The sequence below is a fragment of the Manis javanica genome, chromosome 15, assembly GCF_040802235.1.
Source record: "Manis javanica isolate MJ-LG chromosome 15, MJ_LKY, whole genome shotgun sequence".
Classification (NCBI taxonomy): Eukaryota; Metazoa; Chordata; class Mammalia; order Pholidota; family Manidae; genus Manis; species Manis javanica.
In genome coordinates, this window is record NC_133170.1 from 10360795 (window position 1) to 10375720 (window position 14926).

General features: G+C 44.4%; 1 long non-coding RNA gene across 1 annotated transcript; it reads right to left on the reverse strand.

Moving 5' to 3' along the window:
* Window positions 1-7554: 7554 nt before the first annotated feature.
* LOC140846433 (uncharacterized) lies at window positions 7555-12620 on the reverse strand. Its single transcript, XR_012125518.1, has 3 exons — window positions 12344-12620; window positions 7829-8002; window positions 7555-7731 (listed from the first exon to the last, which is right to left on the reverse strand). It is a non-coding gene; the product is annotated as an uncharacterized lncRNA (long non-coding RNA).
* Between the last annotated feature and the right edge of the window lie 2306 nt (window positions 12621-14926).

A 14926-nucleotide genomic window follows, 5' to 3' on the forward strand; every position in this document is an offset into this window, starting at 1 on the left:
CTGACAGTATTTGATGTAAAGATGTGGTTGCTCTGGCTGCTCTTGTAGAACAGCAGAGGAACTTCTCTTACAAGCTAACACACCGATGTTATTTGTATGTTTAGATCACAGTGATTACTTGGGTCTACAAACCAAGTAAATTGACTTAAACAGTAAATTGGAAGCTGATTTGAAACTAAAAGGCCATGGGGGTGTGGGGGCCAAGGGTAAACAAGGAATATGAAACAAGTGTCCATTTGCACACCAGGGAATTTTTCTGTTTTCGTTATCTTGATCAAATATGGAATATCGTTTGGGATACTCTACCACAGTGCCCGCTCCGTGCCGGCCAGGCCTCCTTTCAGCCTCCCGGCCCCATCGGCATCACCCCAGCCTCTGCGCTGAGGTTTCCCGGTCTGGTGATTGGTGGCTGATAATGCTGCGGGGAGGCGGCTCCCCCGGATCTGCAGAACTGTCTACAGATGCTCATCAGGGGATATGTCACAGCCAACCCCGATCATCACCCAGACCCTTTCAGAGGGGACCCCCTCTGTACCAAGGGCTTTTTCTTCAAGGAATGGGTGCTGGGTCCCAGGCGCTGGTGTGGAGAATGCCACCAGGGAGCAGTGCCTGCTGCCGCAAGGTTAGAAAATGGGTTTTCTCATCCAGCCAACATTAGTCCTTTGCAAATTCTGCCTCCATCTGGGAGTCTGGAGAGGAACACTCCAAGACTCTGTCTATTCCTGGGTCCCCACAGCAGCCGCGTCTGTTTGTAGACATGGCCGGCCTCCTGAACGGGTGCAGACAGGACCCTGCTGTCTGACACGTGAGCCACCCTGGAGCCGCCCCCATAATCAGGAGAAAGACAGAAGCAAAGGTGGCTCAGCTGGGCACCTGCCGCCCCCCCACCCCCACCCCGCGCCGCTCCGCCTGCGCCTGCGCCTGCGCCTCCATCGGATCCCCGCGGCACACTTGGACGTCTTCCCAGACTCCTGGGCCACTGCGGGTCCCTGGTGTTCCCTGGTGGCCAGTCTCTAGCTTGGTCATGATGCCTGGACTCTGTGCTGGTTATCCCAGTATCCTCATTTAACCACCCATTGCTTCCAGGGTATTAGCAAAACTCCTGCCTCAATGACTCGAGTAATTCTTTAGACAGAGTGTCAGCCTTGGGGCCTCTCTGCACCCTGGGCCGCCTCCCCCAGCCCAGGGCCTGTTCCAGCAGGGTCTGACCTCTCAGCCCTCTCGTCCTGTCACTCTGCCACACCCTGTGGGCAGGTTCTGGCTCCAGCTAGCACCGCCTCCCATCCGCATCCGGTATCACCAGGGCTGAGGCGAACCAGCCTCCAGCCTGGGGCAGAACTGCCTTGCCTGCTGCTGTGTCCCTGAGGGGTCTTAGTAAAGGTAACAGAGCCACGAAGAGTGCGGCCCAGCCTAGCTCCTGACACGCTATTGTTGGGCCTGTCTGTGGAAATGGAAGTATCCTGACCCTAGTTATACCCCCAGGTGCCCCTGAGCGTGACCACACCACAGCCTACCCTCCCGCCAGGCCCATGGCATGAAAGCAGCCTTTCAACAGCTCTCAACAGGGACTCACAACACCAGGCTTTAAAGGGATCCTGATGCGGCGGCGGGCAAATCAACAGTCCTAAACATAAAAACGAAATGGTTGGCTGCGGGCATAGCCCAGCCTGCTGGGGCTCCTCGGCTCGTTTAGCGCCGGCCTCCACCCAGCCTCCCTCAGTCAGGACCTTATCTGCCCTTCAGAGCCAAAGAGCAGAGGGGCTTCTGCAGGTCCCGTGGTGCAGGGGGTCAGAGCCTCTTTCCCTCAGAGCCTAAAGGTGCTGTGACTAAGCCGTGGAAACGTCTCCCTCCTGACCGGCTTGTTACCTGGAGATGCCAGATGTGGCCAGGAAGGCTATGTGCCTGTTTACAGAATCTGAGCACGGCAGACGCATAGGCGACCATGTCCTGGGGAAGAGCAGGCCCAGAGGAGGGAGTGGGTGAGGATGTATGAATACAGAAGAATTAAGAAAGGAAGGAAGACAAGAGAGAGAGGGCGGAAAGGAGGGAAGAGAGAGAGAGAGAGAGAGAGGGGGAGAGAGAGAGAGAGAGAGAGGAAGGAGGGCATAGGAGTTAGCGTTTAAGATTCTAGGATCCTTTCCTGCACCAAGCTACACTAATTAATATCCCACTTGTTTCTTTCATTATATTAAAGCAAACATGCTTTCTATCTTCTAAAACAAACCTATTCTCCATTTCTAGTTGCCTTGGATTTGATATTTTGAGGGAAGAAGAATGGTAAAGTAACTACCCCTTTAATAAGACCTTATCACAAATCAGAAGGTAGATACATGATTTGTGCACTTTTTCATGTGAAAATACTCTGAATCCTAAATAAAAGATGTTAAAAGGAAAAGTAAGCGCATTGTCCATCTTTTTTTTTTTTTTTTTTTTTTTTTTTAGTAAAAAGGGACTCATACCAAGCTTTATTTACATGGCAGAAAGTTGAGCACTAGACTCCTGTCAGCCTGTCTCAGTCTCTGCCCCAGGCACTGCTTCCACTGGTGGCTCGGTCTCCACTTCCTCCTGCTCCCCAGCACCAGACTCTGTGCCTTCTCTCTCCTCTCTTAGCATGGGGCTCCTCAGCTTCTGCTTCCAGCTCACCTCTGCCCTTCCCGCTGGCTGACTCAGTGACTGACAGTTCACTCCAGGCGGCTCTTCTTATTCTGCTCACACACATACGGTATCCTTAGAGTGTCCATGGCTTTGATCATGGCTTGCATGGCGGTGAATATGTTTTGGTAAACCAACTTCGTGGTTTAGAAATCAGGAAATAGCTGATTTCTTCATGAAGAGCCCGGATCGCAGTCCAGGGGTTGACTTCTGTTCTGCAATTCAGGGTCGCCATGGTGCTACCCAGCCATGTAATCCTACTGATACTTGGAGAACATTTCCTTCATCCAACTGGAATGACACAGGAGTGTAGAATATAGCCACGAAGGGTCCAGGGTCATTCAACAGAGAACCTCAGAGGCACCCTGACCACGCTGTCCAGTGCCTTCTCTTCATCCTGGTATAGCAACCAGGGAGCTGGGGCGGGGTGGGGGGATTCTCCCAGATTTCCTTAAAGGAGACACAAAGTCAGTCCCCTGACCAGCTCAAGAGGGTTGACGCGGCACCGTAATTGTGAGGACAACCAATATGAACCTTGTGGGCTGAAATGAGTTGATTGTATTCTGAACAGGCCAAAGTTAATTCACTTCATTTTCCTCAGACATGCTAAGCGTGAAACAAAGACTCCAGGGTCTGGAACTGAGGATGTATTTCTCAGTAGTCAGCTTACTTTTATGAATGATACCGAGCTGGCTATCAAAGAACTGCTTTCCAGAGTATCATTGTTTCCTGGACAGCTGCAAACAAAAGGACCAGCAGTAAAATCCACAGTCACTCTGTGAGGTCAGCATCCACCTTTGTTAATTATCAGTCAATAGGAGGTTAAGGTTCTATATAAATCTGCACCTGGAAAACACCACCGCAACCAAAAACTGCACTGACAAGACTGAGCCGAATGCCCTGTCACCTGGAAGGTAGGCTTGTTTCTACTAAAAACTAGAGGTATTTTTAAAGGAGCTGCCTGTAGAGCACAAAGAACCCTGCTCAGAAATATTTCCCCCCTTATCTCCTGCCCCATATTCACCATTAGGAATGTATTTCTTTAAATGAAAAATGGCCTGGTATCAAGCATGCTAGATTTAGACACCTAGATTCTAAAACTCAGGCATGAGGGCAAGTCTTCCAACTCCATGGGCCCCAGTTTCCTTATATGCAAAGTGGTGATAATAAAACCTAGCCTACCAGCTACTCAGGGTTGTTTTGCAAACCCAGCTCTGCTGCTCTCTGTCCTATATGGTCACCAGACTTCCTGCCAGCCGCCTTTAGAGTGTGTGTCTTCCTGAGCTCCTGTCTCTACTTCTCCGTTTGTAAAATCATGGTTTTTCCGTGAAACACCCGTTGCAGTCAGCAGTATGTCCATTGTCTGGAAGCTCTTTCTTGTCACAGTTTGGGGTTTCAGGGTCACTGAACATCTCAGGGCAGTGCTGACCCACGGGCGAGTCTCTGCCGGCCTCTCTGAGCCTCGCTTTTTACTCAGAGCCTTGAAGAGAGAGAGAGACAACTCTTCGGCTGAAGGAGAAGCAGGTGGTGTGATGAGCGCCGTGAGGTCCTCCCTTTCTCATTTCCTTTTTTCGTCTTTCTAGTCATGCTTTATTTGCATATCTGCCCCACCATTCGAAGGAGATGCCATTTCTGCTCTCTCACACCCAGTCTCAGCACTTCCTTTCCCAAGGCAGCTGTGGAATGGAAATACTGTGGGCTTTCTAATGCGGCAGGAGGCGGTTCTAATCCTGGCTCTAGTATTTACGAACTCAGTGATGAACGGTGACTTCTCGGCCCTTCTAGCTCTTCATCTGTGTGAACGGAAACCATGTCTATTTCAAGAGGCTCTTGGGGGATAAAAGGAGATTATATATATGCACCTGAGCTTACAAGGTGATCAATAAATGTTAATTCCCTTACTCCTTTATTAATGCTTTTCTCTTTTCATTCTTTGCTGTGTCTTTCGTTCTAAGATTCTTTTACATTGAAGGTCTTTGTACCCTTCCTTCCCAGTCTTCTCCCTATCTTCACCACCTTCTCTCGGCCCTTTGGGCACTGCAGCCGCATGGTTAAGCACATGAGTTTTTGTCTCAGAAAGCCTAGATGCAAAACTCAGATCCCTTACCTCCCGGTTCCAGCACCGCAAGGTCACCTGTTAAGTGGGGCTGACCACGGGCTCATCTCAGAGGTGGCTGTGGTTCAGTCACGGGACATGTGAAAAGCTTGCCCTAGCCAGCCTCATGTGTACTACATGGTCACTGACGCTAGCTCTCTTCTTTGTCCCCTCATTTCATTATTAAATCTTGCCCTTTCCTTTGCGTTCATCGTGAATGATTTGCCTTCATGTTCTTCTAACCTCAAATTTCCTCTTTCTGATTAACTCTTCCCCTTTCTGCCAAATTACTCTCTCGCCTACACATGCATTACTAAAGCAGTAAAGGGACATGTCTATTAGTATGCCAGAGGACACTTTCTTCAGTATTAAGATTTGTATTCCTTTTCCGGTCTTAGAGTTGGATGCTATCGCCATTTAAGGATAAAGCCCGGGCCGCTTTTATACTTCTGAAGGTGGGCTTGCCTCTCAGTTTTGTTTTTGTTTTTTTCTGTCTGCAACACCACACCATCCCCGTGCATTTCAGATACCCGCTCTCGTCCACCTGGTCTGTGGCCCTCTCGTCTGGTTCACAATTATTTCTTCTTTGATTTGCACCCTCTTATCAATTGAGTCACCTTTCCCTGTTCAATCTGGACCAGTAACTTTAACTCATGATTCACTGGCTATTATTTGATCTGCCCAAAAGAAGAAACAGATATGATCCAATGACCTTGCTTTAGCCGATGAACACAGTGTTTAAAAAATTAGTTTAAAATCAGTCAACTGCCAAATTCTCTTAATTCAATGGTCTTAGAACATGGTTTTGCTTCTCTCTCTCTATCAAAAATAACTATTCAGTAAAGAATAGAGATTTTCCAGTAGTTCGATAGAGATCTAGATTTCATTCCCATTTATGAAAACTGATCTATTCCTAGGTTCCTTAGATTATTTTCTCTGTTTTATTATATCATCACACCCACCTTCCTCCCTGCACACCTATCATCACAGCACCCCAGCTTTAGGCTCAAACCCCACTTCCTCCCAACACAGTTCTGGCCCAGGATCTGCTATGACCCCATGTAATTGGACCCAATTCTACGCTGCTCTAGACCTACCCCTGCCCCTTCATCTGTTTGCTGATAATATGCAAACAAAAAACTCTACAAGATTCTTTTCTACAGCTTCTAGGGATTGAACTCTTAGTAAGCACCACATCTGGGGCTAAAATGTTTACATATTCTATCTCAGTCAATCCTCATAGGTACTATTTTTACTCCTGTCTTAGAGATCAGAATGGTGTCACCACCAATTCTTATGTTTATTCATTTATACACATATTCATTCAAAAAATATTTAAATACAGAGTGTGTGCTAGCACTATTCAAGGTGGAACCCAGCCATGCTTAAGTCATTCAAGGTCACTGGTCTCCAGCAGAGGAGACAGAAAATAACATGCGAACAAAGAAATGCACAAAACCCTTCTGGCAGTGATAAGTACCTTCCCTAATAACAATAACCATGACTATGATAATAATATAATAACAGTATTATATTCAATGATAATAACTATGGTAATACTATCGATGATTATGATAATGCTATCAGCAGCCCTGCATCTACAGGAGATAAGGGTCCCCTTCAGTGCCCACACAGAAGGGGCCTTCCGGTCATTTCTGCAGTCCTGAGCTGGGAATTCAAGTCCTGGAGCTCATCCTCTTCTTTTCACTTTCTCCAGAGACTTTAAGAGCTGCTGACTGATGTCATTATACCCATTAATTTTTCAAAAATGTTCAAAAGTATCACACACACAGTCATTCAGCAACGTGCTCCTTTTAAGAGGCTGATTAGGAGTATCCAGTGCTGGTATTTTGTGTAACTTTATTACTGTTCCCTGAAACCAACCTCAATCCCAAAGTCTGTATTAGTCAGGATTCTACCAAGGATGAGGACCAATCTCATACACCACAAATCTGTTTGACTCGGTCGGCCAATTCGAATGCTAACCTCTTCAGATACACCTTCACAGACACACCCAGGAATAACCCGACATCTGGGCATCCTGGGGTCCCATCAAGTGGACATATACAATTAATCATCACAGAGGTATTTCATGGAAACCTACTGAGAAGGAGCCAGTCCTGGAATGTTGTGAGGGAAGGGCATTCCTAGCAGAGGGAACAAGGGCCAAGGCCCTGGGGTCACCACAAGTAGGTATGTTTTAGGGAAAGGAAGGCCAGTGTGGCCGGAATGCAGTGCTTCCACTGGACGCAGGGCAGGGCACAGCTGCCCGGGAGGCTGCAGGCAGATGCTACCGGGCCTTCCTGGGCATGGTAAGTGCTGGGCTTCCTTCTAGGGACAATGGGAAAATGCTGAAGAGTTCAAGATGCCAGGTGATATGACATGATGCACATTTCACAGATATGACTTTGGCTCTTGTGGCGGATGGACGGTGGGCACAGTGGGCGGGGCAGCGGAGAGAACAGGGACGAGGCTGTCTTGGGAACACAGGGGAGAGGTAATGGTGACGACAACCAGGACAGCAGTCGGGACGTGAGCCATTCAAGATCCGCTTTAGGGACAGAGTCGCCCTGGGTCGCTGTTGGGGTGAAGAGAACAATGAGGGAACTGACGGGATCACCGATGATCACTATGGCTTTGGCTTGACGTTGCGACTCGTAAGAGGCAGTTGTTAAATGTTTAGGAATTTTGCAAGCCAGTTGTTAAACATCGTCATTAGTAAAAATTAAATTATGTAAGTTTATAATTAAATAGGTTATATTAAAAACAAAAGTAATAAATACTCAAAACTCATCCCTTCCTAATTATTTCACTTTTACTACATGTTTACTCTTATCGATGTTCTTGGTATTGCCCGTGGCCTGGGGCCTGTCCAGTGGAATGTGGTGGTGATTGTGGCACATCTCGTCTAGGCTCGGGGTGGGGGAGGCATTGCGTTGGGAGGCAGAAATCAGCCACGATGGGGAGGACTGACACCGGGGAACCTGCAAATGTTAAAATTGGGCCTGATTTATTGTTTTGTTGATTGTCTAGACTTAAGAAAATGAAGAGGGAGATGTCAATAGTGCAGATCAGACTTACAAGTGTGTTGTGCCTGTAATCACAGAGGTTCGAACTGCACGAGATACCGGGGTCACAGTCTTGCAGCATTCAGAAGCCTTGTCTGTCAGAGCGCTTCCTCCCTTCACCTTTCTTTCTTTCTTCTTGCTCCCTTCTGCCGTCTCCGAAGGGACTGGTAGTGTCTGATGGTTTTGCCTGGGTGTTTTAACACAAGGTGATCTCATGCTGGCAGTATAGCATGAATAATTTTTCAGAAAATCCTGTTCAAAAGACTAACACGGGAGCTTAGGAGTTGTCTGAGAGAGAAAAGTCATGGAGGTCTTTTTAAATATATATACTGGTCTCTTTAGTTCCAAGTCCCACCTGAAAATCTCACCAAGATTTGCCTTTCCAGTGCCTGAAAAGCAATGTGGAAGAATTTCTACCTCTTAAAAAATTCTGGAAATGGTTGCTGCAGCAGATCATTCCTCAACCGCTGTTCGCACTGGCCACGAACAGCATTCTTGAGTGAGTTCTCCCGTGAACAGGGCCAAACAAGTGACTTTAGACTTCAAAATCCCAGGAGTGATTCTGGCCGGGCTCTAACTTTCCCAGAGGCAAAATTGTCCTCATGCAGAATACATCTCCAATCCCAAGGATGACTGTCTTTTTCCAGGTTTTAAAAAGGGTCTAAAAAGCCCAAAGGCCCTAAGCCCCTTCCCAAAGCCACTAGCACTCACAGCTTTGGGCTCCACGCTTGTTGGTCACAAAGTATTCTCCGGGGCTTCGGCATCTCCCTGAACACATTTGCCAGTAGGCCAGGTGATTCTAACATGCCTCTGACTCCCAAATTAAGAATTTTCACAAAAAAGCAAAAATAATGACTTTTCATTTGACTGTTCTTTTTAGAAGGACACTTTTAAACCATATGTAATAGGACAAGGAAACAACTTAGTCATTCCTGGGGGGAAATAAAAATCATTAGCTTAACTAAAAAAGTATTTAAATTCATTTTAGAGCATCAGTATGTAAAACTAGACCTGGTAAAAAGTCTGAAGTGTGAGGGTGCCATTTTGGGGAGGGTGCCCCCTAGACATTTCAAGAGCTTTCACTGAAAGGTGTTGTTCAGGGTTAAAATATGTAGCTATGTGATGTTGGTACAGCGCTTTGTGTGAAGTGTAGTGGGGCGGGAGTTGGGTCACCAAATCAAAGCACCACTGTGCTGCCCCAGAGTCAAATCCATGTTTTGCTCTCTCCAAGGTGCTTTTTCCTGATGGCTAATGCAAGCTTGGCCTTGAGCCCTTTCTGACACAATCAAGAGGGAGCTATAATCACAGCTGTCGTAGGTTAAGGTGGTGTTCGGTCGGCTGGAATTGTCTTCAAATTACCATATAGCACAGTTATGTGCCAATGTCTCTTTCTACATTTGGGAAGATGTGAGAAAATATTGACCTTGAGAATCCATGTATCCAAATATAAGAGGATTTAAACTCTAGAGCCTCTCCTTAAAAACTTCAGGTGCAGTACATGTGGACTTTGTGTGTGTGTGTGTGTCTGTGTGTCTGTGCATGTGCAAGCATAGCTACATATATTATCTGTATAATAAAAGGTACACAAGTTGAGGAATGGGGTATCACATTATTTGGCTAAGAAAGATTATAACACATGTCCCACATAAAATAACATTTCCAAAGTGTGAGGGTTGTTTACACTGTCATTGTTGACAATAAAAACAGGCAACAGGTTTTGAGTATAGATTTTGTGCCAGACATATATTTATTGGCTTGTTGAATTCTCATGGGAAACTTATGAGTTATATGTGATCATCATTAAAAAAGATAGGTGAGAAAAATGAAGCTAAAGGAGGTTAAGTAACTTTTCCAAGGTCAGAGCTAGAAAAAGGTGGAGCTGGGCTTCCAGTCTGAGGTAGGGTTTCTATGAAACCTATTTTTTAATGCTAAATTGAAATGAGTTAAATATTAATATCATTTGGGACAAAATTTGATCTTTCTTTGATGATTTAAAAAATAATCCCTGTTTCAACTGTGACTCTGAATCATCAATTCGATCCCTACTTAGCCCATGGTAGATGTATACAAAAATGCAAAGCATTAATGTTCCCGATCATGAAAATGATGAATAAGTACACTTTCATTGAATGTTTACAAATATAGCAACAAAAGCAACTAGAGAAAGTACTTTTGAAGTGGATTTATGAACTGCATTACATCTAAAGCCAATTTAAAAACAGTTTGCCCACCAGGGAAAGGAAGTAAGCCCTGTATTCATCAATTTGTAGTAAGTAGGATAAGATAAATATTTCAGAAGAAAAATCTTCATCATTTGAAAACTACAAGATGAGTTGAAGTTTTCCTAATTGGGTAACACTTGATGGGGAACAAGGAGAATTTCTGACTTAAGAAAAAAAGATCCAGGCATTTGCATGGGGCACCCAGCAGGTCTGAGTGTGTAACAGCAGAAATGAGAAGCATAATTGCACTAAGATTAGCCAGTAATGATCAGGCAGACATAGCATTTTGTCCACTCTGATTCCTGTAAAGTCTTCATTTATTTTCAAGACACTTCTGAATGGAAATGTCACCGAACAGCACAACTGAGACTCTTGTAATGATGAAATAGCTTTTTTAAAAAGAAAAATTCACCATGTTACAACCTTTGGAGTTTATATTTTCACTTGACATAGACGACCATGCTTGAAACAAGATGGAATTGAGTTAAAATATCACAGAACGCGAGATGCCGAACTTGTAAAACCTTCAGCAGAGGAGTGATAGCTTGCTCCGAGCCCTGAATGTCTCACTTACAGCCACTCAACAAAGCAGAGCATCAGGTTGGCCCGTTCTTCATCCTCACACAGCCCACAGGGCTTGTGTTTATCTCATAGAATTAGTTTTAAAGCATTCAACAGAATCATTCACTGCCTTGATTTTATTCCGATTGATTTAAAGTCTCCTCCCCATTAGTACCCACAACAAAAATACACACCAAGGCAGATCTTACTTCATTCACTCATAGTAAGTAAGCTACTTACTTCAGTAGCTTAAACCTAGGCCATTCCACAGAATCAGAATCTGGGGGAAAAGCCAAGTGACTCCAAAACAGCCTCAAGGTAAGGCCGAGATACACAAAGCCCCAGGAGATAACCTGATACTCCGTGAATAACAAGAATGGTAGGAGAATGGAAAAGCAGCCCTGGCTGTGTCACATAGGTCTCTTAAGACAGTGCACTGCGTTAATTTACGGGTCTTTATGGGTTGGTACCCGCAGATAACATCTTTGAGCTCCTCCCTTGACAGAAACACACAGATAGAATTCCAAACTACAAAATAAATGTACCAATCTTATAATCCCTTAGCCATTTCTATTTTATGAATAAGGCATTCACTTCATTATATAAACATTATTAAGATATATTCTGAAGCTCCACAAAGTTCTCTCAGACACAGTGTTTCTAAAAAGATTTCATCCATGCAAAGACGGAGGTAGGAACACCCACATGTGGTAGCCTTGAAAATATGCCTACCTAAACACCTACCCACAGGGCCTGTGGCTCTGCAAAAATTCACCTGAAGATGGAAAGGGACAGATACTCGGAAAACAAGCACTTGCTTTCCTAGAAGCCTTCCATTGTCATGCTTGCTGAGGAAGAATGGTGGCGGGGGAAGGAATGCAATGTCACTTATGGCCATTTCTGTTTGAGAAGTTCATGATGCTGCTTTCAGCAGTATTTGAAGGGCACCTCCATGCTGCTTTTTGTCCTGTATAAATATAGCTGTGCTTTACTTTTTCATATCCTTGCTACATGGTTTATTGCTTTATTACACATGTTACAGAATGGCTTGGCTGAGCTAAGGCTCAGATATGGATATTTCCAGAAAGTGGAATTAGGCAATACCCCTGTTACCACCTAGCCAGTTTTATTTACAAAGTTACTTATGTGTTGAAAGGCATCCTGGGAAAAAGACTTGAACCCTACCAACCTGAAATCTGGGTTCAGGTACCTTAATTCTTACTCTTGGTCACTTTTTAAAACTTGAGGGATGAACTTACATTGTACATTGAAGTTTTATTCTTATATATGACTTAATCAGTATGCGTTGTAAATACCACTTTTTAGGTTGAATCAAATCTTAAAATTTATTGAGCTTATTGTCAGTAAATAGAGATCATGACTTTATGCGCCTCACTTTGACATTTGTCATATCTTCTGCTAAAATATCCCTTATAATGTGGACAGACTTGGGCCCTTGGGTGCTTCTGGTGGGAATGAAAATGGGGAGCCACTTTGGAAAGCAGTCTCACAGTTCAGTTACCGTGTGAACCAGCAGCAATTCCACTCCTAGGAATATACCCACAAGGCTTGAATGCATGCGTCCACACAGAAAACTTGTACGTGAATGTTCACAGCAACACTATTCATAATAGCCACAAGTGGAAATAGCCCAAACGTCTATCAACGGATGAATAGCTAAGTATAATGTGGTACGTCAACACAATGGAATAGTATTTGGCAATAAAAAAGAAATGAAGTACTACCTCATGGCAAGAGGGGGTGCTGCAGACCCTTGGCGGAGGACACGGGCAGCGCTGCGGTTTGGTTTTGTCTTCATGGAGAGGGAACTCATCTCTGCCAGTCCCCAGTCCTGGGCTGTGGTGGTGGCACCGCTCAGCCTCGTATGAGCAGTTTCATGAACATGTCCTCAGCTGTGGGATCCACGGGAGAGAGGGAATGCCAAGACTGAGTTTTGAATACTTGCAGGCATCCTGAGGCTTCCCAGAAGTACTCGTGGACAGAGGCTCTGTACCAGATGGAACTTGCTGCTCTCTGCTCTGTGGGAGTTCAGAGCCATGAGGGCATGAACGCTCACGTCACAGGACTCCAGACACCACCGTTTTGTCTGCCCTACACCCTTCCCCCACCCCTCTGATACAGATCCCACCTTACCCCCACCCTTAAGGGCCTGTTACTGAGGCTAAGGGCCAGAGTCCTCCAGGGCACCAGCCCCTGTAGGACAGACTGAACAAGTCAGAGACCCCAGAGGGGCCAGTCAGACTCCTTCTCTAGTCTTTCTTGTCCTAAAACTGGAAGGATTAACCCTTCTCTCTGGGGACAAATCTGTGAAGATGTGCCTTAAAGCTGCAGGTCCCCCCCTCCAACACTTTTAGCCTTAAGGAGGAAATTGCCTGGAGAGAATAAAGCTAATTTGCAGAGAGAACTCCAGATGGGAGAGGAAGGGAAGGAGGCTTAAGGATGTTCGCTATGTAGTCCTGTCACCTTGCCTGTCCCTCCATTGGTTACACAGACCGATCATTTCCTTCACCACTTTGGCTAGTTTGAACTTAGTTTCCACCACTTGTAGTGGGGTACATCCTGAATTATACAATGATGTTAGCTGGAAAGTAAAGTCGGAGATACTCTGATTACACAAATGTAGATGTGACAAGAGTTTGACAGACAAATCAATTCTAGTTTTTCTTAATAAACTGGGAGAAAGACAGACTATATGCAATCCATGGAATATGGATTAGAATTTTTTCTCTCTAGTAATATAGTAAGATAGTCAAGCATTTAAATTTGCTCTATATTGAATTAATTGACACAACAGTACCTATAGGGTGCAATAGAAGTGACTATGAGCAAATTTTTCATTATGCTAAATAATCTGGAAAAATGAACGTAAAAATGTATGGAGTTTGTACTTCACTGACAGAGAGGAAAAGGGACCAACTTGTACTTTCTAATAGGAATTTAGACTGTGAATAATATAATCACAGACCTTAGAAATGGAAAGATTTAGTAGGTAATCCATTTCACCTGTCAGACAATTGCCCTAGCCTATAAAACCATTCTTTCAACAAATATTTACTGAGCTCAGGATCTGTCTTGAAGGTCAGTGGTAAACAAAGATGGGCAAAGCCCTAGGCCCTGGAGCTTGTGTCTGCCTCATACCATAATAATTGCTACAGGTTGTATCTTATTTGTTGCCTGCTCTTGTCTTGTATTTGCTACAGAATAATGGGAAAACTCTGTTATCGAGAGGCTCACAGTCTAAGAGAGAGTTGCAATTTATACTTTATATGATATAATTTTAACAGGCTGGTGGGAATGAAGACCATTCCCTCCTTTGTCGTTAAACCACAGAACCAGGGGGAACAAATATTACCCCTAGGACTGCGGTAACAACATCTCTTAAAGCTCACACTTTTGGGGGTACTGAACCTCTTTTGGGTCTTTCACTGCATTACATTCACTTGTTCCTGTCCTAGATCATAGCGGCCAGCCTTTGATTTTTGCGCTATACTATTCCTCGGCAAAGGTCTGCATTCTACAGCTCTTACTGAAAGGATTGATGGCGTTCTAGTGTTTCAATCAGCAAATCTTTGTTTTAAGGCACATCACAAAAATGCAACCATTCATTTCACATGCAAATGTGCCAAGTATTCAGTTCTAACCATTCAAAATGCATACCCAATGGCAGACAATTAAATTAACAAAATCCTTTTGCAAGGCTCTGAAGTCCACCTCGTGCACTCTGCTTCCTCAGTGCAGAATTTTCTGTAATGTCACCTGAATGGCATGAGCTCTGGAGGCAGGCTGCCCCAGCTTGAGAGCTGAGCCCTGTATCAACTGTATGATCCTGGGCAACTTACTCAACTTCTCTGAGGTTTCTGTCCCCACGGGAATAATAATAATAATAATAATAATAATAATAATAATAATAATAATAATAATAATAATGCCAACCCCATAGGTTATGGTGAAGATTACATAAAATCACATGTATAGAGTCCTTGACAGAATGTCTGGAACATAGCAAGCATTCAATAAATAACTCTCTGTTATGATTACATAGGACCTTATAATGATTGAGTGTATCCAGATGATACACTACTGTCATCCTGATGAAATATTTTGCTTAGTGGTTTGGTATCCCCTGTATTCAAATGATTACTGCTTTCTCTAAAATATGAACAAATGTTACTTTTCAAAATATTTGCTACATTCAGTGGTAATATTCATTTGTCATAAAGGTGATAGATGCAAGATATTCTACTGAGAACTGCAAAGAATGAAAATGAAGTAAGTCATGGTCTCTCAAGAAATGTACAACGTAGGAG